Here is a 24,436-nt window from a genome sequence, read left to right on the forward strand (position 1 = left end):
AGTTTCATTCTTCTGCATATGGCTAGCCAGCTATCCCTGCACCATATGTTGAATAGAGGGTCCTTTCCCCATTGTTTATTTTTGTTGACTTGCTGAAGATCATATGGCTTTAGGTGTGTGGCTTTATTTCTGGGTTCTCCATTCTGTTCTATTGATCCATGTGTCTGTTTTTGTTACTAAACAGATCCAAGCTGTTTTGGTTACTACAGCTTTATAATATAGTTTGAAGTTGGGCAATGTGATTCTTCTGACTTTGTTCTTTTTGCTTAGAATTGTCTGGGCTATTTGGGCTCTTTTTGTGTTCCATATGAATTTTAGAATAGTTTTTTTCTATTTCTGTGAAAATGGTAGTGTGATAGGAATAGCGTTGAATCTGTAGATTGCTTTGGGCAGTATGTTCATTTTAATGATATTTATTCTTTCAATCCATGACCATGGAATGTTTTTGCATTTGTTTGTGTCATCTATGATTTCTTTTAGCAGTGTTTTGTAGCTCTCCTTGTAGAGATCTTTAACCACCATGGTTGGATGTATTTCTAAATATTTTTGTGCTATTATTGTAATTGAAATTGTGTTCCTGATTTGGCTCTCAGCTTGAATGTTTTTGGTGTATAGAAATGGTACTGATTTTTGTACATTTATTTTGTATCCTGAAATTTTACTGAAGTTGTTTATCAGGTCTAGGAGCCTTTTGGAGGATTCTTTAGGGTTTTCTAGATATAGAATTATATTATCTGTGGGGAGAGATAGTTTGACTTCTCCTATTTGGATACTTTTTATTTATTTCTCTTATCTGATTGCTCTGGCTAGCACTTCTAGTTCTATTTTGACTAGGAGTGGTAAAAGTGGGCATATTCCTCTCTTTCAGTTCTCAAGGGGAATGTTTCCAGCTTTTGCCTATTCAGTATGATGTTGGCTGTGGGTTTTCATAGATGGCTCTTATTATTTTGAGATATGTTCCTTGAATGCCTTGTTTCTTAAGGGTGTTAATCGTAAAGTGAGGTTGGATTTCATCAAAGCTTTTTCTGCATATATTGAGATGATCATATGTTATTTTTATTTTTAATTGTTTATAAATTTATTGATTTGTGGATGTTGAACCAACTTGTATGCCAAAAATAAAGCCCACTGGATCGTGGAGAATTACCTTTTTTAATGTGATGCTGGATTCATGTTGCTAGTGTTTTGTTGAGGATTTTTATATCTGTGTTAATCAGGAATATTGGCCTGTAGTTTTCTTTTTTCGTTGTGTCCTCACACACATTGGGATCAAGGTGAGGATGGCTTCATTGAATGAGTTAAGGAAGAGTCCCTCTCCCTCAATTTTCTGGGATAGTTTCAGTAGAATTGGTAGAAGCTCCTCTTTATATGTCTGATAGAATTTGGCTGTGAGTTCATCTTGCCTAGGGCTTCTTTTCATTGGTAGCTATTTTATTACTGATTCAATTTCAGCACTTGGTATTGATCTGTTCAGGGTTTCAATTTTTTCCTGATTCAGTCTTGGGAGAATGTGTGTTTCAAGGCATTTATACATTTCCTCTAGATTTTCTAGTTTCTATGCATAAAGGTATTCAGAATAGTCTCTGAGGGTCTTTTGTATTTCTATGGGATTGGCTGTAATGTCATCATTGTCGTTGGTGATTGTGCTCATTTGTATCCTCACTCTATTTTTCCTTGTTCATCTAGCTAGTAGTCTATTGATCTTGGGTATCCTTTCAAATAAGCAGCTTTTGGTTTCATTGATCTTTTGTATCAATTTCAAAGGATCTCAATTGGGTCTCAATTTCAATTAGTTATTCTCTGATTTTAGTTATTTCTTTTCTTCTGTTAGGTTGGGGTTAATTTGTTCTTGTTTTTCTAGTTCCTCTAGATGTGATGTTAGATTATTAATTTGAGATCTTTCTAACTTTTTGATGTAGAAGTTTGATACTGTAAGCTTTCCTCTTAACATTACTTTTGTTGCATCCCAGACATTTGGTTATGTTGTGTCTCTGTTTTCATTTTATTTCAAAGAATTTATTGATTTCTCGATTACTTTAATTGCTTACCTAGAAGTTATTGAACAGCAAATTGTTTAATTTCTATGTAATTGTGTGGTTTTGAGAGATCTTATTGGTATTGATTTATATTTTTATTCCACTGTGGTCTGAGATAAAGTATGATTTCAGTTTTTGAAAATTTATTGAGACTGCTTTTTGATCAAGAATGTGGTCCGTCTTGGATTATTTTCTGTGTGCAAATGAGAAGAATGTATATTCTGTGGTTGATAGGTGGAGTATTCTGTAGATGTCTATTAGGTCTAATTGGTGAAGTGTTGAAGTTTTAGTCTAGAATTTCTTTGTTAGTTTTCTGCCTTGATGGTCTGAATAGTGTTTTTGGTGGGAAGCTGAAGTCCCTCACTATTACTATGTGGCTATTTAAGTCTTTTCATAGGTCTAGAAGTACTTGTTTTATGATTCTGTGTGCTCCAATCTTGGGTGCATATAGATTTAGGATAGTTACGCCTTCTTGTTGAATTGAATCCCTAATAATTGTGTAATGCCCCCCTTTGCCCTTGTTTGTTGCTAGTTTAAAGTCTGTTTTATCTGATGTAAGTATAGTGACCCCTGCTCTTTTTTCATTTGGATGATAAATCTTTCTCCAACCCTTTACTTAGAGCCTATGGGTGTCATTACATGTGAGATAGGTCTCTTGAAGGTAATAGACAGATGTATCTGGTTTACTTATTCAACTTGCCACTCTTTGCCTTTTAACTGAGGCATTTAGACTATTTACATTTAAGGTTAATATTGATATGTGTGGTTTTGATCTTATTATTAAGTTGTTAGCTCGTTGCTTTTTACTTTCTATTGTGTGGGGGCTTTACAGGGTCTGTGGGCTCTGTACTTCAGCGGGTGTTTGTGGTAGCAAGTATCATTCTTTCATTTCCATGTTTAGAGCTCCCTCAGGGATCTCTTGTAAGACCGATCTGGTGATAGAAAATTCCCTTAGTGCTTGCTTGTCTGGAAAAGATTTTATTTCTCCTTTGTTTATTAAGCGTAGTTTGGCAGGATATGAAATTCTTGGTTAGAATTTCTTATCTTCAAGAACACTGAAAATAGGCCCTCAATCTCTCTTGGCTTGTAAGGTTTCTGCTGAAAAGTGCACCGTTAGACTGATGGAGTTACCTTTGTATGTGATCTGACCTTTTTCTCTAGCTGCCTTTAAGATTTTTTTCTTTAGCATTGACCTTTGACAGTCTGGTGACTATATACCTTTGTGAGGTTTGTTTGTATAGTATCTTACTGGAGTTCTCTGGATTTCTTGTATCTGGATGCTACCTCTCTAGCAGGGTAGGGAAATATTTATAAATTATTTCCTCAAATATGTTTTCCAGGTTGTATCGCTTCTCGGCCTTTTGGCTAAGATCGAGTGTTTTCAAGGTTGTTTACTTTTTCTCCTTCTTTCTGGAATGTCAACAATTCATAGGTTTGGTTGCTTTAAATAATCCCATTTTTTTAAAGACTTTGTTTACTTTTTAAAATTTTTTTTAAAAAAATTTTGTCTGACTGATTTAGTTAGAAAGATCAGTCTTCAAGTTCTGAAATAATTATTTCTGTTTCTTGGTCTAGTCTCTCAATATAGTTTTCACTTGTATTTTGATATTCCTTAAGTGAGTTTTTCAATTTCAGAAGACAGAATGCAATCTTTTAATGGTGACACTACCTTCAGATTTTTCATGGTGCCAGAATTCTTGAGCTGGTTCCTTCTCGTCTGGAGATGCTGTTAGTTTTAATTTTTGTCATTGTTTTCATGCTGGTAGGATTTTTTTTTCTTTTTGTGTAGTAGTATTATTTTTTGTTCATTTTCCTATCCCTTCCCTTCCTAGGGAGTACAATGGTAGAGAATGCTGGGTAGACTTCTTTGGTTTTGCTTCTATAGCATATTTTTTTGGCAGGTTTTATATTGGGCTGTGCAGTTCAACCTACAAGCCCATAGATTGTGCTTACAGGTAAGAATTGGCTGCGGCTAACACGTCTGGGTACATACTTGATCCTTATTTACTAGCAAAAGCTCTTTGTTGCCTCAGATAATGGGCCAATTCATGGAATGCATAGTGGTCTGAGCCCCTGCTCAGCTCTGGTGGGCAGTGGAGGCCATGCTGGGCAAGACCAAGATGGCCCACCTAGAAGTCGCCTGCTGGCAGGCACAAGCACCAGTCCCAAGGGAGAATCCAGTGGGTAGCTACCAAGTGCTTAGGGGTGTGCCTAAGCATGCAGCTGGGAAACCTCCTTGGCTCCAGCTTCCTTGCCTGGGGTTGTGGGGTGAGCTGAACTCCTAATCCAAGACAGTGGATGCTTCAGATGCCTAAAGATCTGCTTGGGTGTGGAACAGAGAAGGCCTTGCTGTAACACACTCTAAGTCAGGAAAGGTGTGGTGGCTCAGGAGGCTGGACCAGATGGTGGGTGCTCCAAATACCTGGAGTTCTGCCTGGGCATGAAGGAGGGAGGGCCTTCCTGTACTAGGATCTTTGCACAGGAAGGGTGGTGTAGCTCAGGCTGCTGATCCAGGTGAGCAGGTGCTCCAAGTCCCTGGAAATCTGCCTGGGCATGGAGTGGAGAGGGCCCCACTTCATCACAACCTCAAGGTAGCAGAGTGGGGTACCCAGCAATAGCACACATAGACCCGTTCCATGTCTTCAAGCTGGCTGTGGCTACAAGTCTTGCCACCCAGAGGAAACTGCAGCAACAGCAGCTTTTCTTTTGCCCCAGGATTGCAGTTGGGGGGTAGGGAGCAAAATTCCAGCACCTACTGCTGAGGTGTGTTCCACAGTTCTTGCTGTGTAAGCCCTTACCCTGCTCCAGAGCAGGTTCTCCAATCTCTGGCCTGAGACTAAAGTGCCTACGTGGCAATGCTGCCAGGTTGCCAAAGAATGTCTGATTTTGTATGTGACCAGATTAAAAATGGCATCTAGCTCTCAACCCTGGATCTGTGAAAATGTCTACAGCTTTTCCTGGCACCTTTCCCTCACAGTTTCCGGAAGCCTCTCCCCAACTTAGCTCCAGGGCTTGGGAGAAACACAGTGCTCTCCCTTGACCTTGGTTGATCAGATCCTCAGTGGAAAGGTGAGTCACAGAGGGAGGCTCTCTGCCTCTCTCAAGTACTGGAGCTTCGCTTGCTTTTATCAGCAAATTGGTGTCATGGGGGCAGTTTGCTCGTGTTCACCTCCCTGGGATCTGGGGTGTCCTACATGATTCAAGTGGATTTTCATTTTTCTTCTTGAATTAAAAAAAGCTCACAAAGTTGATCATTATGCATTATCCTGCTATTAATTTTTTTTTTTTTTTGAGATAGAGTCTCGCCCTGTCACCAGGCTGGAGTGCAGTGGCACGATCTTGGCTTACTGCAACTTCTGCCTCCCTGATTCAAGAGATTCTCCTGCCTCAGCCTCCTGAGTAGCTGGTACTACAGGCACGCGCCACCATGCCCAGCTAATTTTTGTATTTTTAGTAGAGACGAAGTTTCACCATGTTGGCCAGGATGGTCTCGGTCTCTTGACCTTGTGATCTGCCCTCCTCAGCCTCCCAAAGTGTTAGGATTACAGGCATGAGCCACCATGATATTTTCAAGTGGCTGAGGCACACTAAAAGCCTCTAATCCTCTATCTTGGGGAAAAAAACCACTCTTCTTAGATCTTGGGTTAAATAGATTTCTATAAACATATATATCACAGTTCTGAAAGGCCCATTTAATGAGCTTTCAGTTGAAGAAAATAGTTATAGGGGCATGGGAGAGCCTGTAGGAGAAGTGAGGAAGATTCCCACAAAGTCCAAGTTCCACTCTTAAAACCCCGAGAGTGGGGCAAAAAGGGGAGCCACATAGGCTAACTATCCTGGTAACTGTAACCTAGATTCTTACCTGAGGGAGATTGCTAGAGGTGAGAATGGGTAAAGGAACAAAAAGGGAAGCTAATATTATCAGGACTTGTAGTTTGAGGTTCTTCACTGTAAGCCAGACCAGTCTCATGAATGTCTAAAGCTGGAAAGAGACGAGAACCCAGAGAAGAGAACACAACCGATGTGGTAAGATGTTATTGAAAGCAACAAGCCAAAATTAAAGCTGCAGACTTCCCCAGCTCAAATACTCACAAAAATAAATGTATCATTACCAACAGCGACAAAATTGCAGGGAGCTATGACAACGTATTACAGGGGATTTGACAATGCCTGGCTCGGGGATGCTTTCTCTGAGAAAGCAGTTTGATGTATAAGTCAGAGAACTGATGTATAAGTCAGTGAGGCAAATGCAAGAGAATATTCTTGTCAGAGGGATGAACACATTCAGAGTCTTGGTGGTGGGAGAGAGCATGCTGTGGTTGAGAAACAGAAGGCAAATGTGATTGCAGTACTGAGTAGGAGTGGAGTGTAGAGAGGAGAATAGTGAGAGGTGAGACTAGAGGAAAGGAGGGTCAGATCTGTAGGACTTTAGAGTTCTTGTCAAGGATTCCTAAGAATAATGATGAGCAATTGAAAATTTTTATTCATAGTTATGACATGGTTAGATTTACATTCCAAAATGAGCCTTTTGGCTGTAATGAAGACAATTGTTTTGGGAGCAAAGGCTAGTGTAAAGGTAGGGAGACTAGTCAGGAGGCTATTGTAGCAAAACAGGTGAGAGGTGATCATATCTCAGACAAGGGCTGTGACGGTGGAAATGGGGGGAAATGGGTGCGTTTGTGAAATGTCTAGGAGGCAAATAGATTTACCTCGGTGATGGATTAGATTTGGGATGTGTGCAGCAGAAACCATTAAATACCCCAGTATTTGTTATTCCTTTCTTCCATTTAGAGATAGTGCCACCTACGTCACTCTGAGTTTGAGCTGCATAGGTGACCACCTAGCTAACGTCTACTTTTGTCAAGCTGTCTTTCAGTTCGATATGATCATGGACTAAATTTGGGCCAACATTCGGGCCCCCTCCTAAAATACAAAGTTGCTTGCCCTGGACTCTAAGCGCCTTCCCATGGGCTGGAACATGGACACCTTGCTGATGGTCATGTTTCCACCTATGCAGACTTGAACATTAGGAGAAGATAGACAAAGCCTAGATTCTTGAATAGTCTTGTGAAGCAGAGCCTCCCCACTGCCTTTGTTCTACTCATTTTGCATTTTTTATTTGTGATAGAGCATTTTTTGGATTCCTTTGTTACAGCAACTTAGCCAAATTGTTTCAGATGGTGGAGAGGACTGAACTGGATAAATGGTGATGCCATTCACTGAGATGGAAAACATTCATAATCTTTTTCAGCTTTTGGTCTTTTATATATTTAATTGAATATTATTTTATATTTAATTTGAGTAGTTAATAAAAATGTTTTAAAACTTTTTCATTCCTTGGGTTGTCACAGACTCATTTTTTTTTTTTACAAAATTAAGCTTTGGGAATTATAATTTTATCTAACTGTGCTATCATTTGCTTATATTTACTAAACCATTAAGGTATAATGAAAAACAAAACTGACTTACTGAAACCTAGATATATTTATTTCTATAACTTTGAACTAGCCTATCAATCTAGTTCAACAAACAAGGTGCAAATAAGGCAAAACAAAATTAATAAAGAGGAGGAGAGAAAAAAGAAAAGAAAAAATTAGGGTATTTTTGTTTGAGTTTAGTTTTTAGTTCCCCTATGAGAGTATCTAGAAATCATCACTTTCAATTTTAAGAAGGGTTTACATGCTCTACACTTAATACAGTTGATTTTATTTGAAATAGAAGCCAGACTCAGCATTCAGAATAAACCCTCTTTCCTTTCAAAAATCAAAACAGCCATCAAATGCAGATTTTTAGCATCTCTTGTTTTCCATGGTATCTCAAAGATTATTTTAAAATATTTCTATCAAGACACTTTCTATATTATTTATCCAGAGACTTAATTATTACCAAAGTATTAGAAGTTAGAAATAGGTAGAATAAGTGATTATTTTAATAAAAATTATCCTTACTTTACAAAATCCATATTAACCTCACTTGAAATTTTATGAGCTTTTCCTATAAGTTTAAAGAGATAGAAATCAGTGAAGGACCTCAATAATTCCTGCAATGATCTTAATACAAAATATTTTATACCTTCTCTCCCAACACTTCAACTCCTTTATACTTATTCATAGATAATTCTTTGAAAGCATATTAGGGCAGCTGTTCCTGTTTAAGACATGAAGTGGTGGAATCATTGATTAACAGAAGCTTTCGTAGGTTTCTATACTAATCAGAGACTAAGTAAGGCATCCACTCTCAGAGTTATGACATCAGTCCAGGGTACCTTCCATAGGCCTATGCTTTCTTATGGCAAATGGAAGTTCATGATCAAATCAAAGAATAATACAGTGTATTCGAAATGAAGCTGATGAATGAGCTAATTGCATCTAAATAGTGATCTCTGTGGGTACTTAATTCCCAGAATTTTCAGTGTTATTTTAAAGATGGGAAAGTCAGTTTAAGAAATAATTATTCTTCTACTAGGAAGCAAGCAGATTTTAGAGGGTACAGGATCCATACATTAATACACATAATGCAAACAAAATTACTTGAAAGACAGATTTACCAAATAGAATTTAGTCATGATTTCCAAAGCCATTTGAAATGGGCTTGAATACATTCAACCACTGTGTGTGTGTGTGTGTGTGTGTTTGTGTGTGTGTGTGTGTGTGTGTGTGTAGCCAGCCACTATTCACAGTTCACAATGGTGACAAGGCAATCTCTGCCTTTATAGGACCTTCTTTCTAATGGAGGAGATGTACAAAACATCTAAAACAAAATATCATCATGCAATCAAGAAAAATAAATCATAATAAAGAGGGAGAGATAAAGAAGACAGGGTTTTTTTTGGATAAAAATGTAAGCTTGAAGAGGTGATATTTAGGCAGAGACTCAAAAGAGTGAGTAATCTCAACATTTCTGGGGTACCATTCAAAACAGATACAAAGACCCTGAAGTAGGATGAGCTTGACATCTGCTAGAAACAGTAAAAATACTGGTATGGCTGAAGCAGATTGAGTGAGGGGGAGATATGATTAGAGAGGCAGCCAAGGCCAGATCACATAGGGCGAGGTAGATCAGAGTGAAGACTGGACTTCGTACAAAATGCTATAAAAAATATGGAAAGTTTTGAGCAAGAGACTACTTGACTTGATCTGTTTTTAAAAGATCACTCCACTGCATGTAGAGAATGAACCAGGACTGGGAGTAGAACCAATGGGGAGTCAGAGAAACTACTGCAGCGATGTTGAGAAGAGATGCTGGTAGCTTAGAGTAGTAGTGGTGGAGGTGGTAAGAGGAATTCAGTTTGGGGTTTGTTTTGAAGGTAGAGCTCATATGAGTTGCTGATGGACTGGATGTGAGGTACAGGAGAAACAGAAATCAAGGGGAAAGCTAAGTTTCTTCCCTGAGCAACTTGATGAATGGTGGTGTCATTTACTGAACTGTCAAAGACTGAATGGAAACAGGTTGGAGAGAAAAATAAAAAGTTTGTTTTGGACATGTTGAATTTGAGGTGCTTTTTAGATATCCAAGCATAGATGCCACATGGGCAATTGGATAGAAACGTCTGGAGCTCCTGACAGAGGAACAAGATGCAAATACCAATTTATGAGTCCTTACCATGTTGATGGTATTTAAAGCCCTGGGAGTAGGTGAGCTCACACAGAAACATGATGAAAAGAAGATATCTGAGGACTGAGTTCAGGCACTCCAACATTTAGAGGTCAGGAAGAGGAGAAAAATCCAGGAAAGGATTATGTATATAATTTATACATATATATGTATATATTATACATTCAACCACTGTGTGTGAATGTATAATTCACACATACATATATATGTATATATTACATAATATATACATATCTATTATATTGTATATATAATATTATATATAATATATTTTATATAATAAGTACTGGACAGTGGGCATATTAGTCCATTTGTGTTACCATAAAAAATGCCTGAGGCTGAGTAATTTAAAAGGAGATTTATTTAGCTCATGGTTCTACAGGCCGTACAAAGATGGCACCAGCATCTGCTTGGCTTCTGGTGAGGCCTAAGGATGCCTTTACTCATGGCAGAAGACACAGGAGGAGCAGGCGTGTCACATGGCAAGAGAAGGAGCAAGAGAGATACCAGGCATGTTAAACAACCAGCTCTCATGTGAACTAATAGAGTGAGAACTCAGTCATTACCATGGAGAGGGCAGCAACCCATTCATGAGGGATCCACTCCCATGACCCATACATCACTCACTGGGCCCACCTCCAATATTGAGGATCACATTTCAGCATGAGATTTGGAGTGGACAAATATCCAAACCACATCAGTGAGGTGGGGAAATATCAAGAGAATTTACATCAAGAGAGAGGATGTCTCATTACATTTTCTTGTTCAATATACTCTCCTACTCTCACGATTAATTATTTCCCACCTTCTTCTTTCTCCTCAATCTCCATCATTCTCTCCTCTACCTAATCCTATCTCACCATTAGCTTTTGATCCTGCTTTGTACTTCACAGAGAAAACAGAGTGGCTCAGATGAGAACTTCATGATCTTCCCATCACAAGTATATCATCTGTGTCTAATCTGCCTTCCCATCTGCTAAAACAAGTGGACTGCCTCTGCTCCACTGTAGGACAGAACCTTCCCCTTATGCACGGGATCTGATTTCCTCTTTCTGATACAAGGACTCTGTTCTTATAATCATCCTGCTATCTCTTGCTGCATCTATCACTCCCATGTTGCTTGTATCATCTCTATTAGCATACAAATATGTGGTATTATCTCCCATCTTAAAAAAAAAACAAAGCAAAAATAACAATAAAATTTTTCCTTATTCCTATGTCTCCTTCCATCTTCAGCACTTTCTTTCTTTCTTTTTTGTTTCTTTGTTTCTTTGTTTCTTTCTTTTTCTTCTTTCTCCCTTTCTTTTCTTTTCTTTCTTTCTTTCTTTCTTTCTTTCTTTCTTTCTTTCTTTCTTTCTTTCTTTCTTTTTCTTTCTTGTTTCTTTCTTTCTTTCCTTCTCTTTCTCTTTCTCTCCTTCCTTCTTTCCTCCCTTCCTCCCTCCCTCCCTCCCTCCCTCTCTTCCTTCCTTCCTTCCTTCTTTCTTTCTTTTTTTTTGACAGAGTTTTGTTTTGTCACTCATGCTGGAGTGCAGTGGAGAGATCTCAGCTCACTGCAACCTCCACCTTCCAGGTTCAAGTGATTCTCCTGCCTCAGCCTCCCAAGCACCTGGGATTACAGCTATGCGTCACCATGCCCATCTAATTTTTGTATTTTTAGTAGAGATAGGGTTTCACCATCTTGGCCAGGCTGGTCTCAAACTCCTGAACTCAGGTGATCCGCCCGCCTCAGCTTCCCAAAGAGCTGGGATTACAGGCATGAGCCACCACGCCTGGACATCAGCACTATTTATTTTCTCCTCTTTACAGTAAAACTCTGGGTAAAATGATACCATATGTATAATTGTTCTTTGACAATACCCATTCAGATGATCATATGGTTTTTAAAAATCATTTACTGTGAAAATAACATTTATAAATTTTTCTATTTTTAAATGGCCGTTTCATTTCTGACCACATTTTTCTTGTATTGTTAGGTTTTCTTAAAAAAATTAATTTGGAATTTTTGTATCTATGTTTATGATTGGGAAAGGCTGAAGTTTTCCTTTAATAAACAGTAATTTTGTTTGCTTTGGGGATTAAGATTATACTAGATAATAAAATGGGAGTTTGGGAATATTTTCTCATATTTTGTTCTTTGGAACATTTTGAATATTGAGATATGTTCCTCACAACTTTGGTAGACCTTGCCTATAAAATAATATAGGTCTTTAAAAATATATATGGATTTTGCATTGTCATTTAAATGCTTCAGTAGTTACAATTCAGGCTTCCTATTGAGTAAGTTTTGGTCAGTTATATTTTTCTATGAATTTATACATTTTTATAAGTTTATAAATATTGGCATAAAGTCGTTCATGTTTTTATCTTTAAACATTCCTATATCTGTAGTTTTACACCCCTTTCATATTCAATATCCATTTATTTGTGTTTTCTTTTTTTATGTATCAATCAATGAGTTTTCTCAAAGCTTTTAGTCTTTCTGAGGCAGGATTTTTTCTGCTTTGCTTATTTTTAATTTTAAATTTATTTACTTTTTTCTACTTTCTTTGAGTTTATTCTATGTTTTCTGACTTCTTAAGTTCAAAGCTGTACTCATTAATTTTCAACATTTCTTATTTTCTAATATAAGCATGTAAGGCTACAGGTTTAGCTTAAACCGTAGGAAATTGCTGGTATTCAGCTGCTATTGAATTACCAAAAATGGTAATTTTTTATGATTAACTTAATGTTTCCCTCAAAGTATTGCTTTCACAGCTTCCCACAAGTTTCAGTATGCAATATTTTATTAATCAATTCCAAGATTTTTGAAAAGGTTTTGTTATGATTTCTTCTTTGGCCCATGAATGATTTAGAAGTATGTGGAAGTATGCATGTTTGCTTTAAATATCCAACTTATGGAGTTTAAAATTATCCTTTTCTATTATTCTTGTTATTGACTTCTAAATGAACAGTATTGCATCAAGAGCATGTGGACTGTGTTGAAAATTATTTAGGCACTTGTTAAAGATGGTCGAGAAGACTTTATTCAAGAAGGGGATTATTTCAATAGAGTTTTTCAGTAGGGGGAAGTGATGGCTGCAGAGGGGTTTTGCAGTAAGTGAAAGAGTCTTGGCTGAACTCTGAATACAAGAAGGTCTAATGGGATTTAATAGCCAAGGATCATGGTGGGAGTCAATGGAAAGAAAATTACTAAGAGGAAAACATCAGGGCAAGGGAGATTTTGTAAGAGCTGACTTGAAAGTATTCTTCCTGAAGAAGATATCAAGGGTGGAGAATGAGGCATCTGATTAGATATTGAGGGAGGGGAATTCTTACTAAAGTAACACAACAGGATAGTTGCTAAAATTGGAATAAGCAGACAAAGGGCAGAACCTAAGATCAGGGCCTGGTCAAGAAGAGGTCTCAGAGAAACCTGACTCAAGGTTAAGAAGACACTTTTTGTCAGGGAGTTGAGTTCAATCTCTTTTCCCTACCGCAAAGCCCAATTGCAGTAGTCTCTTGAATAGTCTTCCTTTACCATCTTTAACAAGGTTCATGATTTTTTTTTTCCTTTAGCAGCTATAAATTTGTTAAATTTGTGAAAATTTCTAAGTATTATGTTGTGAAAATATTCCTTCAGAAAATGTTTTATATTGGTTAAACACATGGGCACTAGAGCCAAATTACAAAGGGTCAGATTTAAACTTTGTCCTTACAGACCTATCTCTTGGCAGTTTTATGAGAATTAAATGAATTAGTTAATGCCTGTCAAGTGTCTGTAATATTCTTTGGCACATAATCACTCAATCAAGAAATTAGTTAAGTGATCATTCGTGTAAAAGAAGAATATGTGTTCACCCATTTTAGGTATAGAAATATATGTAGGAATATATGGACACACATATCTTCAAACTTGCTAATTGAGTTGTTCAAATCACTTACACCTTACTTGCGGTTTTGTGTCCTTGACCTGGCAATAAGTAAAGCATGTCAAAATCTCCTAATATATACTATCTAATAGTATATACATCTCGTAATATATCTAATAATATAATCTAACTTTCTTTTGGCTAATATTTAAAAACACTTGAATTTTTTAACATTTAAAAAATGTTAAAATTCAGCAGTGGAGAAGACGATGCTGTATTCTAATGCTTAAAAAAATCTTTCTGTGTGCTTAAGTTTTAGAAGTGTTACTTGTACACAGTGTAATTATGTAATTGGGTAATTTTTTTTAATTCAACTAATACTCCAAATTTAGTTCAATTATGTTTATTATGATTAGTTATATACTGTTTTTCCCCTTTGGCCTCTCTATTTTTTTTTTCCTTGACTTTTTAAAAATCTTGCTTTTTATTTTGAGTGTGGCTAAACTTTTAAATTAATTTATTTTCTCCATGAACTTCAGTGGTTCTCATGTAAAGGTGATACAGTACTCTCCCTGCAAACATCTGGAAATCTGTGGTGTTTTTAGATTGTCACAATGACTGAAGTGGGTACTACTTGCATTTGGAGAGCAGAGTTCAGGAATGCTGAATATCTTGCATAAATGGCAGGATAGTTTTGTCTAATGAATAATTGTCCTGCACAAATTGTCATTTACACTCCCCTTGAGAAACATTGCTCTACTGGTTTGAAAGTCATACACTATTTCTATTGTTCTAGTTATCCTTGTAAGCTTACCACAGATGCTTAATTTAAAATAAGTTAAAATCTTAATCCTCCTCTTTAGCAATTCAAGGATTCCAGAACATTTGTGCTGTAATTAACCTTCTTGTGTTATGTATGCTATTGTGCAGAATTTTAATTCTTTATTTGGAACCCCAGAAATTATGCATTATTGTCATTATCATTATTTAATTTATTATATTAGTAATATTATATAATACTATTTAATATTAATATTTGTATTATAACCTCCCAATATCATTGCCTGCCATACTTTCTTAAATTTCGAGTTTTCTTCAGAGATGATTTCTTTGCTTTCTGAAATTCCTTCAGTGAAGTACTATTGCTGGTAAATTGAGTTATCACTTGTGTGAAAATGTTTTTTTCTTGCCCTCATTCTTGACAGAGTTTTCCTTAAAGCACCCTACCACCCTTGTACATGGCACCATGTTTACCATAATCTAGATTATTGCAATATTTTCCCAGCTAGTTTCCTTGCTTCTCTTTCCATCTTATAATCTCATTCAAGTCATTCTTTACAAACGTAAAACAGATCATGAGATGGTTCTGATTAAAACCCTCTAATAGCTTTCCATTTCACTCAGAGTAAAATGGAAAAACCTTTGTAGTCACCTGGAAGGTCTCAGTGGTATCCTTTACCCTAGCTTTGTTATCTCTCCAACCTTGTTTCCTGCTGCTCTCACTGTCACTCCCACTGCTATGGCCACACTGGCATTCTTGCTCTTCCTCAGCCATGCCCTGGAGCTACCACATGGCCTTTGAATTTGCCATCTTTTCCTTAATGCCTTCTTCATAACTATGCTTTTACCTTTCTTTCCAACTTCCCTCAGGTCTCTGTCCAAATGTCACTTGATCAGTGAGAACTTCTCAAACCACAATAATTTTAAAAATTGCAAATTCTCCTTTTTCTTGCTACTACTATTCCCTTTTCTATTCTATTTGCACCGTTGCATCTGACATATTTAATTACATTTTCATTATCTGTTCCCACCACTACAATGTAAGTTATATGAATTCATTTTTTTTCTGTTTCTGACACATAGTGGCATCTAAATAAATGTGAATGAATAAAGAGATGTACAATTTTATGTCACTTTTTTTCAGTACTTCTTAATGTTATTTTCCCCCTGTCTTCTTGGCTTTCATTTTTTTCTGTTCAAAAGTGTGCTGTCAATCTTTAGATAATATTAGCTTGTTTTCTGACTGGCTTAAGATTTTCTCATTGTGTATACTTCTTCAGTTTTTATTATAGTGTGTCTTAGAATGGATATTTTTTCTTTGTCCTGTTTGTAGATATTGTGTCTCTTGTGTCTTTGGATTCATGTCTTTTATCAATTTGAGATTCTCTGCCATTACCTTTTCCAGTATTGCCTTTTCTCCATTTTCTCTTTCTGGACTTTGGATAGGGGATTTTTAGATCTTTTAAATCTACTCTTCATTTCTTTTATATCTCTTTAATATTACATATTGTGTTTTTCTGAGCTGCATTGTGGATTATCTATTTATTTCTGTCTTCTAGTCAATGATTCTATTTTCAGCTTTGCTAAAATGTTGTTATTTCAACCATTGAGATTTTTTCCCCTTAGAGACAGGGTCTCACTATGTTGCCCCAGTTGGTCTTGAACTCCTGGGCTCAAGTGATCCACCTGCCTCAGCCTCCTGAGTAGCTTGGATTACAGGCATGCACCATTTTTCCTAGATCCATTGAATTTTTAATATCAACAATAATGTTTTTAATTTATACAAGTTTTGTTAGTTACTTTTCAAATCTCCTTGGTCATTTTTTTTTTTTACCACATATTACCACAGACTAGTCAGCTTATATAAACAGAAATTTATTGGCTCATGGCTCCGAAGGTGGAGAAACCTAAGATTGAGGGGCTGGCATCTGGCAAGTGCCTTCTTGCTGTGTCATCCCATGGCAGATGAGCAAAGAAAGGGCAAGAGAGAGTAAAGGGGTCTGAACTCATTCTTTTATATGGAATCCACTCCCACAATAACAAATCTGCCCCCGAGATCATGGCATTAATTCATTAATGAAGGCTGTGACTCCAGGATCGAAACACCTCCCATTAGGCCCCGTCTTCCAGTGCTGAAGCATTGGGGATCATCAAGTTGTCAATACATGAACTTTGGGGGAACATTCAAACCATAGCATATTGCTTGCTTATTTTGTGCTTTCATGTATTATTTCTTTGGTATTTTCATAGATAGTCTTTATCCTAAAAGACTTTGACTTTATTTTTTTGCTGTTAATTTCACTGTCTGAAGTCTTTGAAGAGATCTAAATCTATCATTTGTTTTGGTTTGTTTTTGATTATGGTGTTAGGTGATTTTTTTAATTGAAAGTTTATATTTGTTATGCCTTAATTATTTAGAGTGCTATGGGCCTAAATTGGGATGCCTTTCTTCAGAAAGAATCCCAGGCTTTTTTGCTCAGAGCCTGGGATCCTATCAGTCTGGACCACTGTAGCCTCTTTGAAGTATTTGGACTAATTTGAGAATCTGAGGTTCAGCTTCCCTGTCTTGCAGCTGCCTAAAGCTTAATCTTAGTTAGTTGTGATGAGGTCAGCAATTGTTTGCCTTGCACATACCCCACTTCCTCTTCTCATTTATTACTGCACAGTGTTCCCTACTTAGGTTTCAGCTCTTGGATTTGTTCTATGTTGTGATGTGTTTTGGTGGTGGTTATAGAGATGCTTGGATATTGTTCTTAGTTTCTGCAAACACAGCAGTTCTTTAAAGCAGAATGTTTTATTCATGATCTACTTGGTTTATAGCAGAAGGGTCTCTTTCAGAAACTCTAGTTTGCCATTTCTGGAAACCATCATTCTGTCTGAAAACCACTCCAATCAGGCTTTCTTCCCCATGATTTCATGTCATAAAACTATACTTGTCAGGGTCATCAATAACTTCCAGATTGCTGAATCCAATGACTAGCCTTCATTTCTCTTAATCTCTTAGCATGATTTCTCCCTATCTCTTGAATGAAAACTTTAACATTCTTTCACATAACCTGTTGAGTAGCTGGGCTTTGAATTGCTTGATTTTGTGAGATGTTTCTTTTTTATTAGAGTGAATAAGAAGATGGCTAAGTAGTTCTCAACAGTGGCTCACTCTGGGGGCTAATCCTACTCAAAATCACGGCATCACACAGTTCCAGAATCCAAAAGGACAAATATAGTACTAACAATAGATCAAAAGAAATGCGCATTATTGGAAACCCACTATACTCACACACAATTTATCTCTCCCCTTAGCTAACTCAGTCTTTCAACAGGGAAGCTGAAGCTCTTTTAACAATCTCTCCTCAGAAGTAAAGGGGTGAGAGAAAAATTATTGCTTTCTTGCTGGCTCTGGTAAATTTTCAGAAGCTTACAAAACTATTGCCCACCTATCAATACCAGTGAGAGTGTTGGAGATGATGCTAATCATTCTGGTGTTTTTGTACCATCCTGCTTTATCATTGCTGTGATGCCCCATAGGCCCTTCTTCACCTTGGACAACTGTTTTTTCATTAACAATAACTGAAGCCACCCTTGATGAAATTCTACAATTCCCACAAAGACAAGTTCTTCCAGTAAATACTGTTAAAGACTAAATACAGACATCAGAATTCAGGATAAAATTTTGTTTGTCTTATCAGTCCTTAAAGTCAGGATAGAGGCAAATGATGTCACTGGCTCATTCTTTATATGAAAAGTGAGGAGCTGCATGTACAGTCATCTGCTGCATAATGATGTTTCAGTTAATGAAAGACTGCATATACAGCGATAGTCCCATAATATTACAAAAGAACTGAAAAATTCCTATCACCTAGTGATATCATAGCTATTGTAATATTGTAGTTGAGTTGATGCTATTGTAAACAAAACGATTGCCCTGTCAGCTGTATAAAAATATAGCACAGGCCGGGCGCGGTGGCTCACGCTTGTAATCCCAGCACTTTGGGAGGCCGAGGCAGGCGGATCACGAGGTCAGGAGATCGAGACCACGGTGAAACCCCGTCTCTACTAAAAATACAAAAAATTAGCCGGGTGTGGTGGCGGGCGCCTGTAGTCCCAGCTACTCGGAGAGGCTGAGGCAGGAGAATGGCGTGAACCCGGGAGGCAGAGCTTGCAGTGAGCCGAGATTGCGCCACTGCACTCCAGCCTGGGCGACAGAGCGAGACTCTGTCTCAAAAAAAAAAAAAAAAAAAAAAAATATAGCACATACAACTATGGACAGTACAGAATACTTGATAATGGTAATAAATGACTGTATAACTGATTTATGTATTTATATATTTCCTATACTATACTTTTCATTGTTATTTTAGAGTGTACTTATTCTGCTTATTTTTAAAAAAGTAAACTGTAAAACAGCCTCAGGCAGGTCCTTTAGGAGGTATTCCAGAAGATGGCCTTGTTATCATAGGAGATGACAGCTCCATGTGTGTTATTGCCCCTGAAGACCTTCCAGTGGGTCAAGACCATGGTACAAGACAGTGATACTGATGATCCTAACCTCACGTTAGCCTAGGCTAATATGTGCATTTGTGTCTTAGCTTTTAACAAAAAAGTTTAAAAACTTTAAAAAACGCAATAAAAAATTTAAAAATAGAAGAAAGCTAAAGACTAAGGACAAAAAGAAAACAGGCTTTTTTTTTTTTTACAACTGTACATTGTGCTTTTGTTTTAAGCTAAATGTTAGTACAAAATAGTCAAAAGTTTAAAATATTAAAAAAGTTTCTAAGGTAAAGAAATTAGTAAGCTAAGGTTAATTTATCATTGAAGAAAGAAAAATATTTGTGTATAAATTTTGTGTAGCCCAAATGTTGAGTGGTTGTATAGTCTACAATAGTGTACAGTAATGTCCTAGGCCTTCACCTTTACTCAGCACTCACTCACTGACTCACCCAAAGCATCTCCCATACCTGCACACTCCATTCATGGTAAGTGCTCTGTACAGGTATACCATTTTTAATCTTTTATAGTGTATTTTTTACTGTACCTTTTCTGTTTAGATATTTTTACATACATGAATATTTACTATTGTGTTACCAATTGAAATTTTCTTTAGAAAGAAATAGAACTTTAAATAATCAGTGATAGAAAAAGAGTATTATAATTGTGACATGTATAGAAGTTGTGAAACCTAAAAAAATGTATAATACAGAAGGAAGCCACATTTACCCTATTACTTAAATTCATCGTCATAATTTTGAACATTAGCTGCTACTCCCTGTGAACTAACCAAACTGAGGGTTTTACACACACACATAATTTAGATGATTCTTTATGGTAAAGATAAAGATGTTTACATCTTGAAAACCAGTTTACTCTTTTATCATGATAAGTAGATACTTTATAGTCAGAAAGTAAAATATAAATTTGTTAAAACTCAGTGCCATGTACAAATATAATTTTGTAAACTAGTGTGTCTTCATTTATGTTTTTAAATTTATTTTAAATGGCTACTCTTATTTGCGATGATAACTTCTAATGTAATCTCCCTGAAGTTAACAGGTGAAATGTTTTTTAGATCAGGTTGTGGTAGTTTTGTGAGCATGTGTATGTGTGTGTATATGTGTGTGCATGTGTGTGTGGTGGTGGTGATGGTGCAAAAGTGGAGAGCAAAATACAAAGACATGGGTTTTAAAGATGTCTTTGAAAGAATGCTGATAACATTGGTGATGATCTTTTTATTTTTTATGAGGTAAGCAGTATAGAATTCAGTTGTTACAATCTTAAGTTTGAGTCTTGGGTTCTCATAAACCAATAAAAGGACATCATGTGTGAGTTTGCTCCTGTAGGAAGGAGCTAGCTTTACCTGACCTGGAGGAGGGAAGTAGGTCTTTGTCTCCACAGCTCCACAGAGGAGTCTTTCTTTCCACAGTTGTGTGGGAAGAAGTGAAGTCATTATATGAGGTGTGGAGAATAGTCACTCTTGGAGTATCCTTTTGGTGTATAAAAATCTGGAATCAGAGATCATGGAAGCATCTTCGGAATGAAGAACCTTAGAAAAGAAGGCCCCCTTTTCCCCCCAAGGGCCAAGAGTGATGCTGATGTAAAAGATTAATGATTTAAAAAGTAAGATTTATTGACAGGATTCTTAATTTCCATGTTAAAACCACACAGATAACATTTATCTTACATGTAGATTTTAGTTAATAGGTATTAACATATTTCAGTTAATTGGCATATATATTTCAGTTAACTGAAACTCTAGTACCTTGTACAAAGAGTGCTTCCGGGGATGGAGGTGGCCTGAGTGAACAGAATACATCTAAGTATTTTGGACCAAATGTGGCAGGAACAGAGAGGAAAGTACTAAAACTACTAAACTGAGCTCTTGTAAAATGAGATGAAAGAAGAGTTATTAAGTGACTTTAGTAATCCTTTATTGAATCTTTCTATTGTGAGGCACTGGCCTAAGCATAGTGGGGGATTTAAGATGTCCTTACAAAGTGTGTGTGAGGCTGGTTAAGGAAACACGTATCCATACCTAACTGTAATATGGAGCATAGCACAGTGTGTGCCACGTGGAAGTACAAAGTGCCAGGGTACAGGAGAGGGAAGCAATTAGTCCTTACAGGAAGACTTGGAGAAAAATTTATGGAAAAGGTGAAATTGTAGTTTGACCTTAAAAGTTGAGTAGGATTTCAATAGGCAGGGATACAAAACAGGCACTCCAAACCATGGATGGAGTAATACAGAGCGGATTCTAGAAATAAGTGGAAAGACTAAATAGTGGCGGGAGTGGCAGATAGGTGGGAGGCATGAGGTAGGAGGGAGATCAGGCAAAACAGTAGGTTAGGACCCGGCCACAGCAGACTGAGTGTCACACGAAGGAGTTTTCCCTTTATTCTGCAGCAAGAGTCATTGAAGGTTTGGAGGCAGTGAATTTATAGGAACAGATTTGTATTTTATGAAGATAATTGCTGGCAGTGGGAGTTCATTTCCACAAATACGTATTGAGTAGTTGTGCAGGGGAATATGAAGGTGACTAAGACATTTCTACTCTCAGAGAACTTAGTCTATTAATATGAAAAAATGGGTTGGGAATGGATGAGATTGGAGGCGGAGAGATCAGTTAATAGTTTCTGTAATTGCCTCATTGAGAAATTCTAAAAATTTAAGCTAGGACAATAGCAAGGAAAATGGAAAAGTATGAGGCAAACTCAAGAGACATTTCAAAAAAGTATCAAGAGTTGTTGACACTGAGTGGAAGTTGCAGGTAAGGGAAATGGGAGCCTCCTTACAAATCACTCAAGTTTCTAACTATGTAACCAGGAGGATGGTGCTGTTATTCGGCTAAGGTGAGAACACAGAGGAAAGGAGGGCTTAGAGATGACAGGGTGATATGGTTTGGCTGTGTCTCCATCCAGATTTCATCTTGAATTGTAGCTCCCATAATTCCCATGTGTTGTGGGAGGGGCCCAGCTGGAGATAATTTAATCGTGGGCGTGGTTTTTCCCATACTATTCTCGTGGTAGTGAATAAGTCTCACGAGAGCTGCTGGTTTTATAAGGGGCTTCCTCTTTCACTTGGTTCTCATTCTGACTTGCCTGCTGCCATGTAAGACTTCCCTTACTCTTCTGCCATGACTGTGAGGCCTCCTCAGCCATGTGGAACTGTGAAATCAATTAAACCTTTTTCCTTTATAAATGACCCAGTCTTGGGTACGTCTTTATCAGCAGTGTGAAAACGAACTAAAACAGAGGAAGAGCAGATTGAATTCTGTTTCAGATCTGTTTAGTTTGAGATGCCAACATGATTTTCTATCAGGAGAGGTATAAAAGGAATTTAGAAAGACAGATCTAAGAGGGGAAAAAAGAGAAAGAGAACTAAGATTATAAATTCGGAAGAGGCTGCCAGAGAAGGTAGTTGAAATTTTGTCTGTGGGTGAGATCTCACTGGAATAGTGTAGAGCAAAAAGGAGGAGAGGGTTAGAACAACATGTGCCATCAGTGAGTTTTCAAAGAACTGGTGAGATAATTGACTTAGGATATTATAAGAAAATTTAAGAAAGAGAGGGTATTCATAATGAGGGCTGGTTAGCAATATCAAATGCTGTGTAGAGGTCAGCTAGAATGAAGGGTAAAGAGCTCATGGTACTTTTTAATGAGAAATTTATTGGCCACCTCTGGAGACCAGCTGTGGTAGAGGAATGGGCTCAGTAGTTTCTATCTATTGCAGTGGAATGAGGAGTAAGTGTGAGATGAAGCAATAGGGAAATAGATTTCTCTTTACCCATTTAATCCATAAATATTTATTGAGCATTTGCTTCTCATTTGTGAAGTGAGGAGAAGGGGGAGACATGAGGTAGTTATATAAAGGAGAAATCAGGGTCAAAGAAACATTATTTTTGATGGGAAAGATAAAACTATAGCACAGGAAAAAGAGGCAGTGCAGAGGGAGAGACTGAGGCTACAAAAATGAAAAATAAATAATAGAACCAAGTTCCCAACAGGTAGGAAGGGATAAATTCCAAGCACAGGTAGAGAGATTTGCTTTGGTCCAGAAGATGTTAGAGTGGGTGGGGAAAAGGGTGTGGTTCATTTGGGGCTGTATATTCAGAACTCTCAGTTTAAATCCACACTAGCAAGTGGCTTTCTTTGTGGCTTGTTATTGTCTGTGATAATTGTTTATGACAGAGCATAATAATAGAATTTTTCTTTGGAATGGACCCTCGCATTTTTTTTCAGGTGAACAGAGATCTCTAAACATCATTTGAAATGTATTTTGAGCTACAGTACAAAGACTCCGCCTAGCCATTTAAGACAATATTACAAAATGAAGCTGGGTGTAATTTTCAGTAGTGTAGTCACACAGCAAAAATGGTCTCTCAAGCAATAATTTACTTGCCATGTAGACCATTATAACCATTCGCTGGAAATGATTCCTATCGGCATCAATTGGTGATCATGTAAAATAATAGCAGTGTCAGCCTCTGAATGTATAATGATACACATAATATTTAAACATTTTTGAGAGCTGAAGAAACTATTATGCTTTTATTCATAAAAAATATGACAGTGTTTAGAGCATGTACTAGTCTTGCAGAAGAGACCCTTTGTTTAGTTTGTGATGTAAATATGACTGTTTCCCCCCGTGTGAGTTGCAGAAAATGTTTGCAGGGGCTAGTTGAAACAGCCTCATAGTGGGATAAAAGAAGCTTGGTTTATGGTGAAGAATATTCATACTTTGGTTCAATTTGTGTAGAAACTCCTTTGGCTGCAAAGGTATTGTTTAATAAAGATTCATTTTAGAAAGGTTCACCAGGCAGCCTGGGGAATGGATTTCTTAGAGGATTTAGAGCAATTGAGGAGAGATCAAAGTTGACAAGATAACTTAACTTTGATTTAATGCAAATTGCTACAAAAATGAAGGGGGAGGAGTCACAAGGGAATCCTATTTTCATTATTGACATGAACTGGCTTGACATTCACATATTCTAAGTGGAGACTGTCTACACATAGGCAAGAATAAAATGAACTGAAGAATGCGCAAAAATTCGACACTGAAATAATACCCCTCCCCTCCCTTGGCAAAGGAATGAACTTTGATACAGAGACATTACTTTCTGACTATTAGGAAATACGCAAACTATACTTTTGAGCATTTACTTGAATTACCTGTTTTCATCTAAAGGACTGACCTATTCCTCCCCTTCTCTTCGGATGATTGTTTTTATTGCTTAGTTTTTGCTATGTCCTCGAAAATCTTGTATATTTCTCATTGGACATGAATTAATAATGCTTTACCTGCAACACAAAGAACTATTAAAGTGATAAAAAGACAATGAGTGTATTTCAGCTCTCCAATAAAAAACAAAAACCCACTCCTCCTCCCCACTAGACTATTAAATGCTGAAGAAATCCACAGGCTCTCTGCAAAGAAGGTCACATATGGGTCTATTAAATAAATAAGTTAATTAAACCTTGACATTCTAAAACAATTCTGAAAAGTTCTAATTAATTATTAAACAATATTGAAATAATGATTTCATATCTCACATTCATTTAAAGTAGTGTAACCCAATCAGTCCCACACACAGTAAGCCACAATAAGCTGCTGATTTTCTAATGGTTAGAAACACAGTTCATTGGTCTGAATAGTAATCATGATAGCTTG

General features: G+C 37.1%; 1 protein-coding gene across 6 annotated transcripts in view; it reads left to right on the top strand.

Annotated features, from left to right (window-relative positions):
- SLC44A5 (solute carrier family 44 member 5) overlaps positions 1 to 24,436 on the top strand; it is a 392,569-nt gene that overhangs the window by 160,843 nt on the left and 207,290 nt on the right. The window lies entirely within an intron of this gene.

Source organism: Hylobates moloch, unplaced genomic scaffold (genome assembly GCF_009828535.3).
Source record: "Hylobates moloch isolate HMO894 unplaced genomic scaffold, HMol_V3 SCAFFOLD_5, whole genome shotgun sequence".
NCBI classification, from domain to species: Eukaryota; Metazoa; Chordata; class Mammalia; order Primates; family Hylobatidae; genus Hylobates; species Hylobates moloch.